Below are 18,323 nucleotides of genomic sequence, written 5' to 3'. Positions count from 1 at the left end.
GGGGATGCGGAGGGGGTGGGGAGGGTGAGCGGGAGGGCAGGGCCGGAGGCGGCCGGGGCACCTCGGCCCCTCGGAACTGGGAACGAGGGGGCGGGAGAAACGCGGGAGACAAAGAGGTGCGCGTCGCGCTCCTCACCCGGAGGGGCTCCGCGAGGGCGGGGTCCACGCGCAGGCCGGGGACGAGTTTGGCCTCGGCCCAGCACAGCTGTCCGTCAGGATCCGACCCCGCCTTTAGAGCAGACAGGACCCCACTGCAGAAATTCGTGCCGCCTCGGCAGAGGAAAAACACCAGAATGCGCTCAGCCCACGTCGATTTCGTCAGCAGTCTGCCCCCGGTGAAGTGGAATCCCCCGCCCCGCTGATGACGGAGGCCGGCGGGGCCCACGGCTGTGCCCGAGCGGACCCTGTGACTCAAGGTTCTCCCTCGCACCCCCTCCCGCAGCTCGGTTTACTGGACGCGCAGGTACACTGGGCTCCGGGGACTCCAGGTACCAAACTTGTGTATGTTCCAGACACTGGTGCCCCGGGGAATCAATGAAGCCGGTCCTGCTCTCGAGAGCACGTGTATGCAGCCTTGAGCGTCTTCTAGAGAAAATGTGCCGCCTGCTGCTACTTAGGAAACTTATTTGGAAAAAAAAACCAGCGGAAAGATTCCAAATACTCATTTTTAAAGTGAAATCGAAACCCGTAGGATCTAACTATGGGTTTAATCTTTAAAAGTGCTGCCATTTAGAAGCCTAAAACGCTCTACATCTTTTTAATGCCTCCTAATATTATTGTTTTGGTGAGGTATATCCGATATATGCCTCACATATATATATCGGATACAGCTCCGTATAGGTGAAATACTACGTAATCCTAAACTTTAAGGAATACGTGCACTTTGATGTCTTCCTTGGCCACCCTATATAAATTGCCACATGCCCCCCCTCCTGCTTAGTCCCCTTCCCTTCTTAATTCTTCTTCTTAGTGCTTACCACTATCTGAAATGTCCTGTATTTTACTTATTTTTTTTTTCCTGGTTATTTTCTCCCTCCCCACCAGAAGGTAAACTCTATGAGGGCAAAAACAAACTCTGTGAAAATTTATTGCTATTTCTTAAATGACTGCAGCGAACAAGCATTGAATTATTATTGAATATTTTAAATAATTACTTGCTTTGTAAATGCATCCATTCCTTTTTTTAAAAACATGCGAATTTCCCCTGCAAATATGATTTTCTAAACATTGATTTAGATAGTATTTCAGAGTATTAAGCTGTATTCTCTGAATGAACAAACAACCAAATGTGGCCTCCAAAGGACTTCAGTCTTAGTTAAGAAGTTTATTTTATGGGTCTCTGAAAAAGATACTAATTGCATTGCTCAATATACAGCACAACGTATTGTTCAACATTCAGAGGGATTTTTTAAATAGTTCATGTAGCATGAAACTTTCTACATAGTTCACAGAAAAGCTGTTTAGAAGGGGAATCCAGTGGGTACAATTTTAAATGGCCCTTTCTTCGCTTGCCCTGTCATACCTCCATTCCATATAGTCACAGTGATCATTCAGATCTCTGCAAACCTCCCACCCCCTTCCTGAAAGAAGAAACTGGCAGGTTATATTAGGTTCATTTCCCCATTAGCCAGTGTGTGTTGGCGACTGTCTTCTATTACATCTGAACATAACTTCCCTCTCTGCACAGAGGCGGCTTCCTGAATGTACTTCTGCAAGGCCATTCTTTCTGATTGTGTAGGCTTCTTCTTTCTGTCTAAAGATAATGTGCCTTCTCTAGTCCTTAGCAAGAAAGATGGGATTGAGAGCCCTCTGGGTATCCTGGATAACAGTCAGTATCTAATTTCCCTACACATTTTCACCAGCTGGTACCTATTCTGTGCTTGTCCACTTTGTCACTTGCCTTCCCTGCCTATGGCACAGTTCTGTGTCTGATTCTGTCACCACTTACGTGGAGCGTAGCATGAAAGGGGTTTAGAGTAGTGGAGAAGAGCATATCTAGAGACAGGTTACCTGAATTTGCGTCCCCACTTTAGTACTCTCTAGCTGCCCAACCTTGGGCAAGTTGCTTAGCTGTTTCATAATAGTACATTGCTATTGTGAGGAATAAATGAGTGAATGGTGCCTGGCACATGGTCCGGGCATTCTTAAGATAGCTTATATAGGGGTTAGGGTCCAGGCTCCAGATCCAGTTGGCCTGGATTCAAATCCTAGTTCTTTCACTTACCAGCTGCATGACTTTGAATCAGTTACTCTGTGCCTCAGTTTCTGCAGCTAGAAAATAGAGACAGTATTCTTCATGAAATTATTGTGAGAAATAAATGGCTAGTAAGTACAAAGTGCTTAAATAGTGCCTGACCTCTGAACTACAGTAATCAGTAATATACTCCATAAATGTTACTTAAAGCCATTGTCCATCAATTCATGTCTGTCCTCAGAGTTCTATCTTGTTCTCATGTTATATTTGACCCCATCCTGCCTATTGAAGCTTGCTTGCATTGTCCTGGAGTTACTCCAAGCTCTCTCAGAGTGAAATTTTGATTGTAGAGCCCTTCCCAGAGAGAACTCTGAGGATGCCCTGAAAGCATAGCATATGGTGGCATATACTAACGACCCTTGGCCTAGCAAGAGGCAGATTTCTTATCAGAGGTAGTCAGCAGTTGAACAGACGATATCCAGACAACAGATGTTATCTGTGTTGGATCAGGTGTGTTATGGATAGGATGCCTGAATCCCATAGAAAATTGAACAATGTGGGGCACCTGGCTGGTGCATTCGGTTGAGCATCTGACTCTTGGCTTCAGCTCATGTCATGATCTTGGGGTCATGGGATCAAGCCCTGCTTGGAGCTCCACACCCAGACTCAGTGGGGAGTCTGCTTGAGGATTCTCTCTTCCTCTCCCACTGCCCCTCCCCGCTCAAATTAATATATCTTTAAAAAAGTAAAGAAAGAAAATTCAACTATGTGAGTTTTAAGATTTTTGACTTTAAGTTTCTATGATATATGAAAAGTAAAATAAGATATTTCCAAAGAAAGGATTAGACGAAATTCATAGGCTTCGTTTGACAAAGTTCAATGAGGAAATAATGGAGTACAGAAAGGGGAAAACTCAGCAGTATCCCTTTGTAGTACTTCAATAGTAGATACTTATTAACCAGTTTAGGTATGAATCATACTTTATGTCATATGTTTGGAGGTATAAACCATAAACCTTTCCCTGCCAGAGAGGACAGTACAGGGAGCATCACTTGGCTGGGAGTTGAGAGGAGGCCGAGCTGCATTATGGGTGTGGAATGCCACATCTGAGAGAGATTTGAATAAGTAACAGTTCAGCAATATGATATCTGGATGGCATCCAGGAACCAAGGTCCAAGATGCTATCAAGAGTGATGTGGCTGTTCCTGAGCAAAGGTTTCCTGCAACCTAAGAGGATAAGATGCAAACCAGAACCATGCTACTAGATGTAGAATCCACTGTGTTTCTTGGGGAAGGGGGTAGACTTTAGCAACTTGACTTCAGCTTCCACCACTATTACTGTGCTCTGTCCACCTGAGTGGCCAGATCTCTGCTCTTGTAGAGATTAAGTTGGGGAATAGAGGAATAGAGGAGGCTGGAAATCAGAATCCTCCCTGTGTTATTTTCCCCATCCAGACATATTGTGTGTGTGTGTGTGTGTGTGTGTGTGTGTCTAACATTCATAGAAAATAATCACAGGGTTTTCCCTTCTGTGTATTTTTGTCTTGCTTCTTGAGTTCTTACAAAGAAACCAAATGGAAGGGATGGGGTGGGGGACTGAAAGTTCCAATGCTTTCATCAATTTGTTGGTTCCTCTGGCAACCAACCCATCCCTAGGTATGTTCCAAAAGTTATTTCATTAATAATGCAAGGAAATCATCCCAGGAAAGTCCCAAGGTTTGAGAAGCTCTGTGCAAGAAACTTTGTTGAGAAAGCCAGTTGTAGTGTTCTTACTATAAATTACAAAAACACATGAGCATGGTAGTTGGTATGTATTGGCAAGACAAATTCCTGATTCCCAGGCCTGGGAGTGTGAGGGTGCTAATAGAGTATGCAGACTGGAGGCCATACCAACAGCAGAGGAGGACTAGCACAAGGAAGAGGAAATCACACCATATCAGTCCTCTCCAGGCCTCTACTATGCCACGTTTGTGTTTATCATGCAATCTGACTCATGATCTCTCCGTCTTCCCTTAATTTAGCCAGATCCCACCCATTCTCTGTGGTCCAGGTCACCTTCATTCCCTTCCTAAGTCGATCTCTATGATTGGAGCCCCTAGAGCTATCATCCTCTTCTGACTATTAACACCCTTGCAGCTACTCACGGAACATTGCCTCGTGGCTACCTAGCTATTCTTTGTATATTTTGTCCCTTATCTAGATTTGAGCGTCCTGAAGCCAGGGACTGGATTTTACTTTATAACACCATCAGTACCTAAACAAAATTTTTACTTGGCAGTGTAGGGGCCCAGGGCAGGTTGCCCCCCAAATGTGCCGTAATGGCATGTTGATTACTTTGAATTAAAGCTACTGAAGGAACAGCCAGTGCAAGGACCCTTTGAAAACTGGGAAATAAATCTCCTTTGTGGAAGGTACCCTCGCCGTACCAGGAGGTAGAGAGATAGGGAATCCTTATCACCAGAAATATAGAATTTAGAGCCTAAGAAGGCCATATAAACAAACCCTGTTACTTTTTACTCATTTACCACCTCAGCCCACATTCTGTTTAGAATTTCTTTCTAATTGAGGCTCCTGACCATAAGTTTTCTTTTTCCTGTCTACTCCTCACAAATTTATTGTCTCTTTGACTAAGAAGTATAAAAACTTCTTGCTGTGGTCATTTCCGTAGGTTTCAATTTCCTTAGGTCTCAATGTCATTACCTTCATGTGTACATAATTAAAATTTGGGGTTTTTTTTCTTCTCCTGTTAATCTGTCTCATGTATATTTCATTTTTAGACCAGATGAAAGAAACTTGAATATTACAGAAAAATTTTTACTCCTGCACAACTGTTCATTTCATACAGAGTCACTGGCATCTAACACAACAAATGCTTTTAGGTGACAGTGACTACTAGGAAAATGGCCAGCTCCATTATTGCAAAATTGTAAAATTTAATTTATATCAGAAGTTAAATCAGGCCCTTTCTCCCTCTGAAATGTAAATAAACACTCTTTATTTTATTTATTTATTTTTATTTTATTTAAAATTAATTAGCCAACATGTAGTACATCATTAGTTTCAGATGTTGCATTCAGTAATTCCTCAGTTGCATATAGCACCCAGCACTCATCACATCATGTGCCCTACTTGATGCCCATCACCCAGTTACCCCATCGCCCTCCACACCGCCCCTCCAGCAACCCTCAGTTTGTTTCGTATAGTTAAGAGTCTCTTGTGGTTTTTCTTCCTCTCTGATGACTTCCCCCTCAGTTTTCCCTCCCTTCCTCTATGATCCTCCACACTATTTCTTATATTCCACTTATGAGTGAAACCAAATGATAAATTGTCTTTCTCTGATTGACTTATTTCACTCAGCATATACCCTCCAGTTCCATCCACACTGAAGTAAAGGGTAAGTATTCATCCTTTCTGATGGCTGAGTAATAGTCCATTGTATGAATATACCACATCTTCTTTATCTATTCATCTGTCCTTGGACATCTGGGCTCTTTCCACAGTTTGGATATTGTGGACAGACATTGTTGCTATAAACATTGGGGTGCATGTGCTCCTTGGGATCACTACATTTGTATCTTTTGAGTAAATGCCTACCAGTGCAGTTTCTGGGTTATAGGGTAGCCCTATTTTTAACTTCTCGAGGAAACTCTGTACTGTTTTCCACAGTGGCTGCATGGACTTGCATTCCCATCAACAGTGTAAGATTTCCCTTACTCTGCATCCTTGCCAACATTTGTTGTTGCCTGACTTGTTAATTTCAGCCATCCTAACTGGTTAAGGTGGTATCTCATTGTGGTTTTGATTTATATTTCCCTCATGGCAAGTGACGTGGAGCAATTTTTCAATGTGTCTGCTGTCATTTTTATGTCTTCTTTGGAGAAGTGTCTGTTCATGTCTTCTGCCCATTTCCTGACTGGGTTATTTGGTTTTTGGGTGTTGAGTTTGATTAGTGATTTATAGATATTTAATGATTTTCTTTTCTTTTTCTTTCTCCCTTCCTTCCTTTCTTTTTTTTTTTTTTTTAAGCTTTTATTTATTTAGTTATTTGTCAGAGAGAGGAGAGAGAATGAGAGACAGAGCACAGCAGGGAGAGTGGCAGACAGAGGGAGAGCAGGCTTCCCACTAAGCAAGGAGCCACATGTGGGACTTGAACCCAGAATCCTGGGATCACCACCCAAGCTGAAGACAGACACTTAACCAACTGAGCCACAGAGGCATCCCAAGTGCTTTATAGATCTTGAATACTAGCTCTTTATCTGAAATGTTGTTTGAAATATCTTCTCCCATTTCATAGGTTGCCTTTTAGTTTTGTGGACTATTTCCTTTCCTGTGCAAAAGCTTTTTATCTTGATGAAGTTCCAATAGTTCATTTTTGCTTTTGTTTCCCTTTTCTTTGGAGACATGTCTAGCAAGAAGTTGCTGTGGCTGAGGTTGAAGAGGTTGCTGCCTGTGTTCTCCTCTAAGATTTTGATGTATTCTTGTCTCACATTTAGGACTTTCATCCATTTTGAGCATTTATTTGTGTATGGTGTAAGAAAATGGTCCAGTTTCTTCTACATGTGGTTGTCCAGTTTTCCCAACACCAATTATTGAAGAGACTCTCCTTTTTTCATTGGATGTTCTTTCCTGCTTTGTTGTAGATTAGTTGACCATAGAGTTGAGGGTCCATTTCTGGATTCTGTTCTGTTCCACGAATCTACTTGTTGGTTTTTGGTCCAGTACCATACTGTCTTGTTGATCACAGCTTTGTAATAGAGCTTGAAGTCAGGCATTGTGAAGCCACCAGGTTTGTTTTTCTTTTTCATCAGTCCTCCAGCTATTTGGGGTCCTTTCTAGTTCCATACAAATTTTAGGACTAATTGTTCCAGTTCTGTGAAAAATGTCAATGGTATTTTGATAGAAATTGCATTGAATGTGTATATTGCTCTGGGCAGCAAAGACATTTGAACAATATTTATTCTTCTAATCCATGAGCATGGAATGTTTTTCCATTCTTTGTGTCTTCCTCAGTTTCTTTCATAAGTGTTTTATAGTTTCTAGAGTACAGACCCTTTACCTCTTTGGTTAGGCTTATTCCTAGTTATCTTACAGTTTTTGGTGCAAATGTACATGGGATCGACTCCTTAATTTCTGATTCTTCTGTGTTAGTGTATAGAAACGTTCTGATTCTTTTTTTTTTTTTAATTTTTTTTTTTTTTTTTTTTGAGAGAGAGAGCATGACAGGCGGGAAGGTCAGAGGGAGAAGCAGACTCCCCATGGAGCTGGGAGCCTGATGTGGGACTCGATCCCGGAACTCCGGGACCGTGACCTGAGCCGAAGGCAGTTGCTTAACCAACTGAGCCACCCAGGTGCCCCTGTTCTGATTCTTTATTGTTAGTGTATATGGATACAACTCATTTCTTTTTTTTTTAATTTAAATTCAATTAACCAACATACAATATGAGTTTCAGATGTAGTGTTCAGTATTTCATCAGTTGTGTATAACACTCTGTGCTCATCATACCATGTGCCCTCCTTAATGCCCATCATCCAGTTACCCCATCCCTCCAAAATGCAACTGCTTTCTGTGTATTAATTTTATGTCCTGCCGTGTTGCTGAATTCCTGTATGACTTCTAGCACTTCTGTGGTGGAGTCTTTGGGGTTTTCCACATAAAGTATCATGTCATCTGCAAAGAGAGAGACTTTGACTTCTTCTTTTGCCACGTTGAATGCCTTTTATTTCTTTTTGTTGTCTCATTGCTGAGACTGGGACTTCTACTATGTTGAACAACAGTGGTGAGAGGGCATCCCTGACCTTAGGGGAAAAACTCACATGTTTTCACTTTTGAGATTGATATTCACTGTGGGTTTTTTGTAGATGGCTTTTATGATACTGAGGTATATTCCCTTTATCCCTGTACTGTGGAGAGTTTTAATCAAGAAAGATTGCTGTATTTTGTCAAATACTTTTTCTGCATCAATTGAGAGGATCTTAGGGTTCTTGTCCTTTTTTTTCTTAATGTGATGTATCATGTTGATTGATTTGCAAATATTGAACCACCTTTGCAGCCCAGGAATAAATTCCACTTGGTAATGGTGAATAATCCTTTTAATGTACTGTTGGATCCTATTGACTATTATCTTCATGAAAATTTTGGCATCCATGTTCATCGGTGATATTGGTCTGTAATTCTCCTTTCTGGTGGGGTCTTTGTCTGGTTTTGGGTTCAAGGTAATGCTGGTCTCATAGAACGAGTCTGGACGTTTTCTTTTCATTTCTTTCTTTCTTTTTTTTTTAACAGTTTCAGAAGAATAGGTTTTAGTTCTTTAAATGTTTGGTAGAAATCCCCTGGGAAGCCACCCAGCCCTGGCTCTTATTTGTTGGAGATATTTGATTACTGCTTCAATTTCCTTGCTGGTTATGGGTCTGTTCAGGTTTTCTATTTCTTCCTGTTTCCGTTTGGTAATTTATAAACTTCTAGAAGTGCATCCATTTCTTCCAGATTGCCTATTTTGTTGGCATATAGTTGCTCATAGAATGTTCTTAAAATTGTTTGTATATTCTTGGTGTTAGTCATGATCTCTCCTCTTTCATTCATGATTTTATTAATTTGGGTCCTTCTTTCTTTTTGATAAGTCTAGTTAGGCATTTATCAATCTTATTCTTTCAAAGGATCAGCTTCTAGTTTCATTGATCTGTTCCACTGTTCTTTTGGTTTCTCTTCCATTAATTTCTGCTCTAATCTTTATTATTTCTCTTCTCTTGCTAGGTTTAGGTTTTATTAACTATTCTTTCTCCAGCTCCTTTAGGTGGAGGTTAGCTTGTGTATTTAAGACTTTGCTAATTTTTTGAGAAAGGCTTGTATTGCTGTGTACTTCCCTCTTGGGAATGCCTTTGCTGTATCCCGAAGGTTTTGAACAATTGTGTTTTCATTTTCATTTGTTTACATGAATTTTTTTAAACTTTTCTTTAATTTCCTGGTTGACCCATTCATTCTTTAGTAGGATGCTCTTTAACCTCCAAGTATTTGAGTTCCTTCTAAATTTCCTCTTGGGATTGAGTTCCATTTCCAGAGCATTGTGGTCTAAAAATATGCAGGGAATAATTCCAGTCTTTGGTACTTGGTGAGACCTGATTTGTGACCCACTATGCAATCTATTCTGGAGAATGTTCCATGTGCACTTGAGAAGAATGTGTATTCTGTTGCTTTAGATTGGAATGGTCTATATATATATCTGTGAAGTCCATCTGGTCCAGTGTGTCACTCAAAGCCCTTTTTTCCTTGTTGATCTCCTGCTTAGATGATCTGTCCACTGCTGTGAATGGGTGTTAAAGTCTCCAATATTATTGTATTATCAATGTGTTTCCTCAATTTTATTATTAATTGGTTTATATAATTGGCTGCTCCCAAGTTAGGAGCATAAATATTTATAATTGTTAGATCTTCTTGTTGGATAGACCCTGTAAGTATGGGGTCAATCCTTACTAGAGTCTTTGGTTTAAAATCCAATTTGTTTGATATAAGGATTGCTATCCCAGCTTTTCTTGGATGTCCATTAAAATGATTAATTGTCCTCCACCCCCCTCACTTTTCAACCTGGAGGTGACTTTGGGTCTAAAATGAGTCTCTTATAGACAGCATATTGATGGGTCTTGCTTTTTTTATCCAGTCTGATACCCTGTGTCTTTTGATTGGAGCATTTAACCCATTTACATTCTGAATAACTATTGAAAGATATAAATTTAGTGCCACTGCACTATCTCTAAAGTCACTGTTTCTGTATATTGTCTCTATTCCTTTGTGGTATATGTTCCTTTTAGGCTCTCTCTTTGTTTACAGGAGCCCCTTTAATATTTCTTGCAGGGCTGGTTTAGTGATCACACATTCTTTTAGTTTCTGTTTGTCCTGGAAGCTCTTAATCTCTCCCATTCTGAATGACTGCCTTGCTGGATAAAGTATTCTTAGCTGCATGTTTTTCTAATTTAGTATCCTGAATATATCTCACCAGCCTTTTCTGGCCTGCCAGGTCTCTGTGGATAGGTCTGCTGCCAGCCTAATGTTCCTACCCTTGGGCTTGTTTCAGGCTACCCTCAGGATTTTCTCTTTGTCTCTGAAATTGGCAAGCTTCACTGTTATTTATTGAGGTGTTGACCTATTTTTATTGATTTTGAGGGGAGCTCTCTGTACCTCCTGGACTTGAATGCCTGTTTCCTTCTGCAGATTAGGTTAGTTCTCAGCTATGATTTACTCAAATATACCTTGTGTCCCTCTCTTTCTTTCTTCTTCCTCTGGGACCCAATTCTAATACTGTTTTTGTTTTGTTTTATTTTTTGTTTTTGTTTGTTTTTGTTTTTTAAAGATTTTATTTATTTGACAGAGAGAAACACAGCGAGAGAGGGAACAGAAGCAGGGAGAGTTGGAGAGGGAGAAGCAGGTTTCCCACTGAGTGGGGAGCCCAATGTAGGGCTTGATCCCAAGACCCTGGGATCATGACCCGAGCCAAAGTAGACACCCAATGACTGAGCCACCCAGGTGCCTCCTAATATTGTTTCATTTTATGGTATTGCTGATTTCCTGAAGCCTCCCCTCACGGTCCATTAATTGTTTTTCCTCTCTTTTCCTCAGCTTCCTTGCTTTTCATCAATTTGTCTCCTGTATCAGTGACTCTCTCTTCTGCCTCATTTACCCTAACTGTTAGACCATCCATTTTAGACTGCATCTCAGTTAAAGCATTTTCAAATTTCAGCTTGATTAGATATTATTTCTGCACTAAGAGATTCTCTAGTGTATTCCATGCTTTTTTCAAGCCCAGCTAGTAACCTTATAATCGTTATTCTGAATTCAGTTTCTGACATTTTACTTATATCCATATCAGTTAGATCTTTGGAAGAGAGTATTACCTCTGGTTCTTTGCTTTGCTGTCAACGTCTCCTTCTAATCATTTTGTCCAGACAAGAATGGATGACAAAGAGTACAAAGTCAAAAATATCAACCACAACCCCAGTGAAATACACACTAGACAAATCTGAAGAGGTCAGAACCAAAAAAGAAAGGAAAAAAAAAAAGTAAAAAAGAGAGAATATAATCTCACAGTTGGACAAAATAGGGTGATCCACTTTGTCCTGAGTGTATTTTGGTCTATTTGTTAGAAGACACTAAATCTCAAAATTATAAAGAAAGAAAAACTTATATATATATATATATATATATATATATATATATATATATATCTCCATATCTATATATAGCTTTGTCTAATTTACATATAATTAAATACAGTGAAAGGGAGCCAGAAATGAAGAGTATATCTATAAAATGTAAATGTAAACAATGAAAATTTAAAAAGTCTTAAAAACGATTGATAAAATAAGAAACTAGTTAAATAGGGAAAAAAAGGAACTGAACTGAAAGACTAAAGACTCATGAGAAAAAGCCCTTGAATTCCACCTACTACTTTCCTCTAGCACAGGAGTTTTTCAGTCCGGAGTGATCAGTAAACGGATCTTCACCTGATGTACCTGCTGGTCTTCTGGAGGACCCGCCTTCTGCACTGACTGTCAGTTGTCTTTTCCTAGGTGGAGTTGCATTGCCCCTTGCTGGGCTGCCTTGGATTTCTCTATGTGACTTTTGTTCCCTGAAGGTTTCCACCCCCCACCCCCCCACAGCTGTAGAGGATTTTTTTTTAAAGTGAAAGTGGTGGCACCCCATCTCCAGTCCCAGAAGTGGATGATTGCTGCCCCCTCTCTTCAGTGCCCCGTCAGGGAAAGGCAGTCAGTCCCTTTTGTGTGGACCACGCCGCAGGCCTGTGGTGCATATCCGCAGGGATCCTCCCAGGTAGGGGAGCAGGGTCTTACTGGGGCCCAGGGGGTCACAAGGCCTCTACTTGGGAAGCTGTTGCCTGATCCTACACACACCTGCGCTGCTCCTCTGGAAGGAGCAGGGTCTCCCAGGGGTTGTTGCTTGCTGGCCCCTGCTTGGAGAGCGGTCTCCTGATCACGTCTGAGTACCTGGTTTATGGCCACCCCTAGCTGAGAGGCCACTGTGGGCCTCACTAATTGTAGCCGGTTTCCTCACTCTAATGCTTGGGAACTCTGTGACACTCAGGCCCCCCTGTTCTTTCTGTGGCCCTGGGGATCCTAAGACCACACTGTCGCACCGAGGATTCCTCCCCACTTCGCTACCGGAGTACCTTTCAGGCAGGGACGTCTCTCACAGGAGCAGACCTCCAAGAGTTCCAATTTTGCACTCTGGGGCTATACCACTTTCCAGTAGCTGGCTTACAGAGGCTCCCACCTCCCGCCATTTAATTTCTGATATATCCCCTGCGATTCACCTCTCTGCACCCCTACCTTGCAAAAAGTGGTCACTTTTCTATTTATAGAATTGCAGCAATTCTTTTCTTAGATCCGGTTGAGTTCACAGGTGTTCGGACTGATATGACAGATAACTAGCTGAATTCAAGAGATCGGATGAAACGCGGTCCCCTGTTCTTTCGCCATCTTCCCTTTCCCTCCTAAACATGCTTTAAATTCAATTTCACATATTTGGCCGTGATTGTGCATGCCTGGTATTTTATCTTATAACCTTCGTGTAGGAATGAAGTAAGACCTTGGTAAGGTTTGAAGTGAGTAGCTATCAGGGAGGGGAAAATTTCCCCTTATCTTCTTAGTTCAGAATAGTAAAATATTAAGACAACATAAGACAGATTAAGAGGAGAAAACATTAATTAATGTACACCTGGGGAATCCACGTAAACACAAGAGATTTCAAAGACAGACAAACTGAGGCATATGTGTCATCCTGAATTAAGGGGAAGTGGGGAGGGGTCTAGTAATTCAAAAGAAAGGAAGTAATTCACAGGAAGATGAAACAGAGCAAATATCTGGCGAACACATGTTTTCTGGGCCATACAGAAATAATGGGGCACAGGAATTTTAACAAACAAACTTAGCTATGCTCCTCTCTCTTTACCACACCTAGTCCATGTTATAATGTAGTTGTCAATGGTGATTGTTCCCTTTCTGGAGCAGGTCCTCTACCTAAATTCTTTTAGAACGTTAGGGGTGTGAAAATGAGTAAAAAGGAAACCTCAGGGCGCCTGGGTGGCTCAGTTGGTTGAGTGACTGCCTTCAGCTTGGGTTGTGATCCTGGAGTCCCGGGATCAAGTCCCTCATCAGGCTTCCTGCTCAGCTGGGAGTCTGCTTCTCCCTCTAACCCGCCCCCTTCTCATTCTCTCTCTCTCAAATAAATAAATAAAATCTTAAAAAAGAAAAAAAAAAAAAAAGGAAATCTCATTTCAAATGGAGTCTCGAAGCTCTCATGGGGGTGGCGGAGGGGTGGGGCGCTCTCTCACATCCTTGCAGCCTGCCTAACCAGTAGGGACAAAAGAAGAAAAGAGTCACCTTAACAAGGGAGGACATCTTCCACCTAGGTATTTATCTCTTGGTTTTAAGACAAAGAAGAAAGATCCCTCTGTGCCCCAGCAACAACATGCTAATCACTGCCTCCAGCCAGTGAGAGACCTCTACAACCCCAAACTCTATTTCTTCTCCAATGAACTTTTGTTCAAAACAACCCTCCCCGATTTCCTTCTAAAACCTAATAAAAGTTAACCTTCCCTTTGTTTCTTTGCACTTGCCTAGGGTTCATCATAGCTTGCTTGCCCTGAATTGCAATTCCTCTGCTGTTTCCAAATAAAGTAACTGGCCATTTTATTTGTAAGGTTGGCAGGGGGAAGGTCAAAGGTTCTTCCTGTGCCTTTTAGGTCTTGATTGTTTTTAACTCAAATTAATCCACATGCCAAAGCAGCACATCCTGGGGTGGCCTGCCCTGAACCTCAACAGCTTCTTCCTCTAAGGCTTTCTTAGAAGTTTCACATATTAAATGCTGAGCTGGTGGTTGTGGAGAGTTAGTAGTTGAGTGGCAAGAAATCGATAAAGGGAGGAAATAACATAAATTAGAATAAGGACAAACAATAGAAAGAACAGGGACACCTGGTTGACTCAGTGGGTTAAGCCTCTGCCTTTGGTTCAGGTCATGATCTCAAGGTCCCAGGATTGAGCCCCGCATCGCATCGGGCTCTCTGCTCAGCAGGGAGCCTGCTTTCCCCCGCCCCCCATCTGCTGCTCTGCCTACTTGTGATATTTCTCTCTGTCAAATAAATAAAATCTTTAAAAAAAAAATAGAAAAGAACAAATTGAAGCACATTACCCATACCCCCATTAGACCTGTCTCCTGCTCCTGAGAGTAGGTTGGTCCCTTATAGTGGGTAAACTTAATTTATCTGAAGAAAATTACTAATGCTTTCTTTTAACAGATTTGTTAGACATAGAAGTGACATTTTTCACCCATGATTACAAGTTCCTCCCTGTTGAGCTAAAGAGACACAGTTTGGGTTGGCAAGTTTCACTCCCCTACAGTCCTCCTTCGAAATTCCCCCAAGAAGTTTCATTGTCCAGAAGTTGAACTGGTAGATTGTTTCATCTCATCGAACTAACTAGCCTCTTAGTCCTGACAATAGGTCAGTTGAGTTCAATTCATTTCAGGAGGTTATCTTGCAGACGGCCTCCCAAAGCTAGGCCTGTATGGTACAAACAACAATCAGGTATTAAGTAAGAGGCATTTCTGTGGGAGCAAAGAAAAGCAACTGTCAATGATTGGAGTAAATTTTAAACCAGTCTCTGAGTTCTGAGAGTAGCCAGTTGAGAGGATTTCTAGATGTCCGCCCCGCAGCATTTCTAGACGGAGTGAGGGCAGACATGGGTAATCTGATAGACTTTCCTTATTTGCAGTTTGAATGTCTCTGGTCATTTCTCTGAGTGGCCCTCACATCAATGGGCAACAAGGATTGTCCATACATGAACTGTTGTGGTGATTCCCTTGAAGTTTGTATGTCAAGTTGTCCAACTTCAGTTTGCATGGCTTTGGGAAAAGCACAGTTTTAGTTCTTAATGATTCTAAGACAAGATGGTAGGAGAAAAATTAGAAATGTGAGTTTGGAGATTTGTAGCTAGAAGACTTTAGGATCCAGTCCTGTTTATAATGAATAGTATAGCTTCTAATATCCACAAAGCTTTGTTATTGAAACATAATTTTTCTCTTTATAAATACTGTCATTTCTATAAAAGATAGCCAAATTAAGACTAATCTGTTTGCAAAATAAGTCTACTTTGAATAAACTTGGCCTGATTATTTACATAAAGGCAGCAAGAGTAGCAACTGATCATTTGGGATCCTTTGAATCCTTTGAATTTGCTTGCTGGAAATATTAATCTTTTAAATTTATTTACTAATAATAATACTTAGATGGCTTATGAAAATTTCATGAGACATTAAAGCAGTTAGCCATCATCTTAAGTTACTTACTTTTTACTGACAAATTTGGTAACAAAGATAACATGATCTTGTTTGACTTTTAGTAAACCGAAGTAGAAAAGTATCATACTTAATGCCAATAACTCAAAAGACACATCTCTCTCTATATCTATTTTTTAGCATCTGCATCATACTTTTCCCCTCTTTTTTAACCGAAGTGTAATTAACATAAAATGTTATATTAGTTTCAGGTGTACAATGTAGTGAGTTGACAATTCTACATATTCCTCAGTGCTCATCACAGTAAGTGTACCCTAATCCCCTTCACCGATTTCACCCATCCCCCCACTTACCTTCCCTCTGGTAACCATCAGTTTTCTGTGTTTAAGAGTCTGTGTTTTTGTTTGTCTCTTTTTTTCTGTTTGTTCATTTGTTTTGTTTCTTAACTTCCACATATGAGTGAACTCATAAGATATTTGTCTTTGTCTGACTTATTCCACTGTCATACGCTCTAGGTCCATCCATGTCATTGCAAATGGCAAGAAAAATTCCTTTTATGGCTGAATAATATTCTACATATATTGTATGTTATTTAATATTCCGTTGTATATATGTAACATAGGTATCACATCTTCTTTATCCATTCATCTATGGATGGACACTTGGGTTGCTTCCATATCTTTGCTATCGTAAATAATATTGCAGTAAACATAGGAGTGCATATATATTTTCAAATTAGTGTTTTCATTTTCTTTGGGTAAATACCCAGTAGTGTGATTCCTGGATCACATGTTGGTTTTATCTTTAATTTTTTTAAAAAGATTTTATTTATTTGACAGACAGAGATCATAAGTAGGCAGAGAGGCAGGCAGAGAGAGAGAGAGAGGAGGAAGCAGAGAACCCGATGCGGGGGCTCGATCCCAGGACCCTGGGATTATGACCTAAGCCAAAGGCAGAGGCTTAACCCACTGCGTCACCCAGGTGCCCCTATTTTTAATTTTTTGACCAACTTCCATACTTTTTCCACAGTGGCTGCATCAGTTTACATTCCCACCAACAGTACATGAAGGGTCTTTTCTTTCACATCTCACCAGCGCTTTTTGTTTCTCATATTTTTGATTGGAGCCATTCTGATAAGGTGAGGTAGTATCTCATTTTAGTTTTGATTTGCATTTCACTAATGACGAGTGATGTTGAACATGTTTTCATGTATCTGTTGGCTGTGTGTATTTCTTATATTAATTAAACCAACAAATTTAAACTTAGCTTTTATTTACTGAAAATTTTCCTAGATCATATGAACTTGAAAAACGGGTTAGCTTCTATTGTATTTTTTGAGATTTAGAAATGCTTGAATGTGTAAGTGCTTAATTTTAGGCCAATCAAGTAGAGCTCTCTTAAAAATTAATTTTGGTAATACTATCTGGAGGTAGAAAAATATATTGATAATGTATAAAACTGAGGTTTTTATAGCTTTCCATTTTAAAATTTGAGCATGAAACAGGTATAACAATACAAAACTCACTAATTTGTAAGTTAAGTTTATCTGCTTGGATAGCTAAAGCTTTTTACTGGTAATATTTGTAGAGAAGGCACGTGATTTATATTTGTCCTTGACAAGTAATCTTATAGAAGCTGTGGAGCACTTCGTGTTCTTTTAAAGGTCCCTAATCCTGTCCCCCATTTAGTCTTAGGGTTGGCGTTGTTTCAGATGCCTCCTGGGTATTTATATTGCAAATACAAGGTAAGATTCGTATCTTGAAAGGACGGAGAAAAAATGTAAATTCCCCAAGAAAGGCTTTGGTTTTTGAAGGCCAATAATTTTGCAAGCCTTATGAGAAAAATAGGGGAAGTTTTAGAACGGGTGAGAAGGAATAGATGAACTTTGCATTGCCTCTAGAGCTGCATTTTTTTATTTAGTAAAGATTGGTAATATAAGGATAATTGCTCTTCATTTTCCCCCCAAGGAATTGGGTTGGAGCATAAATGATAACCAGGGGTTGATCTGCCCATCCAGTTACGTTCGCTCCCGCTTGCTTTATTTTTCTGGATTGCTAAAAAGAAAACCACAGGCCCAAAATGGTGTTACGTAGGTTAAGTCCCCAAGTCAGTAAACCAAGGCTTAATACCTAACCTGACAGCAGTTTCAATGTTCCAGAATCTTTAACCAGTCAACAGGGGAATTTCCTGGTCAGCACTAGGAAGTTTACTTAGGAGGGTGACCTTGCCTAAAACAATGGATTCTTTGCTAATAGTTTCCTTTTTTCAACTCCTTCTCTCTCTTTAAAAGCCTTTTACCTTTTCTGTAACCCTTGGAGTTCCCCTCTATATGCTAAATGGGACTCTGCCTGATTCATGAATCGATTAAATGAAGCCAGTTATACCTTCAAAAATTTCCTCAGTTGAATATTTGATAATTAACAGATTTGGTGGCAGTGATGGGATCCAAAGTGAATTTGTGGCAGCGTCTGGAGACAACAAGAAAAACAGGTGTGGTACCCAAGAATACTTTGAGTTGACTTTCTCACATTTCCAAGGGCTATGGATAAGTCCCTGTTGATTCTGAGCTCTGCTCTTTGTGTGTTTAAGATCCCTGTCTAATTGGCTTTCCTTTACAGGGCAGGTCAGCTTGAGCTGACATGATTATGCCTGCAGCCAACTGAGCTGGTGAATTTGCATTATGCCTGGAGCCAGCTGGAGCCCAGTTGAGTTGGCTACTCTGCCAACAGAGCTGACAGGTCAGCCTAGAGCTCAGGAGAGCTAGCAGTTTTGTTTATAGCCCAACTCAGCTGGAGAAAGGTCTCCCCAGAGCCAAGGCCCTAACCTTTCAGG

The 18,323-nt window shown here is 40.6% G+C and overlaps 1 protein-coding gene across 7 annotated transcripts in view; it reads left to right on the top strand.

The window, feature by feature from the left end:
* The first annotated feature begins 180 nt into the window (after positions 1-180).
* The window catches only part of SPATA45 (spermatogenesis associated 45), a 39,414-nt gene continuing 21,271 nt past the window's right edge, over positions 181-18,323 (top strand). For 3 of the 7 annotated variants that reach the window (XM_044267159.1, XM_044267161.1, XM_044267156.1), the window contains exon 1: positions 182-463. The gene's annotated coding sequence lies outside the window, so the exon portion shown is untranslated. Of the gene's footprint in view, positions 489-17,915; positions 17,982-18,211; positions 18,230-18,323 lie in introns of those variants that run through there. The other 4 variants (XM_044267160.1, XM_044267157.1, XM_044267158.1 and 1 more) reach the window with 4 other exon arrangements.

Source organism: Neovison vison, chromosome 10 (assembly GCF_020171115.1).
Source record: "Neovison vison isolate M4711 chromosome 10, ASM_NN_V1, whole genome shotgun sequence".
NCBI lineage: Eukaryota > Metazoa > Chordata > Mammalia > Carnivora > Mustelidae > Neogale > Neogale vison.
The sequence above is the reverse complement of the archived record's forward strand: the minus strand, read 5'-3'. Positions and strand labels throughout refer to the sequence as shown.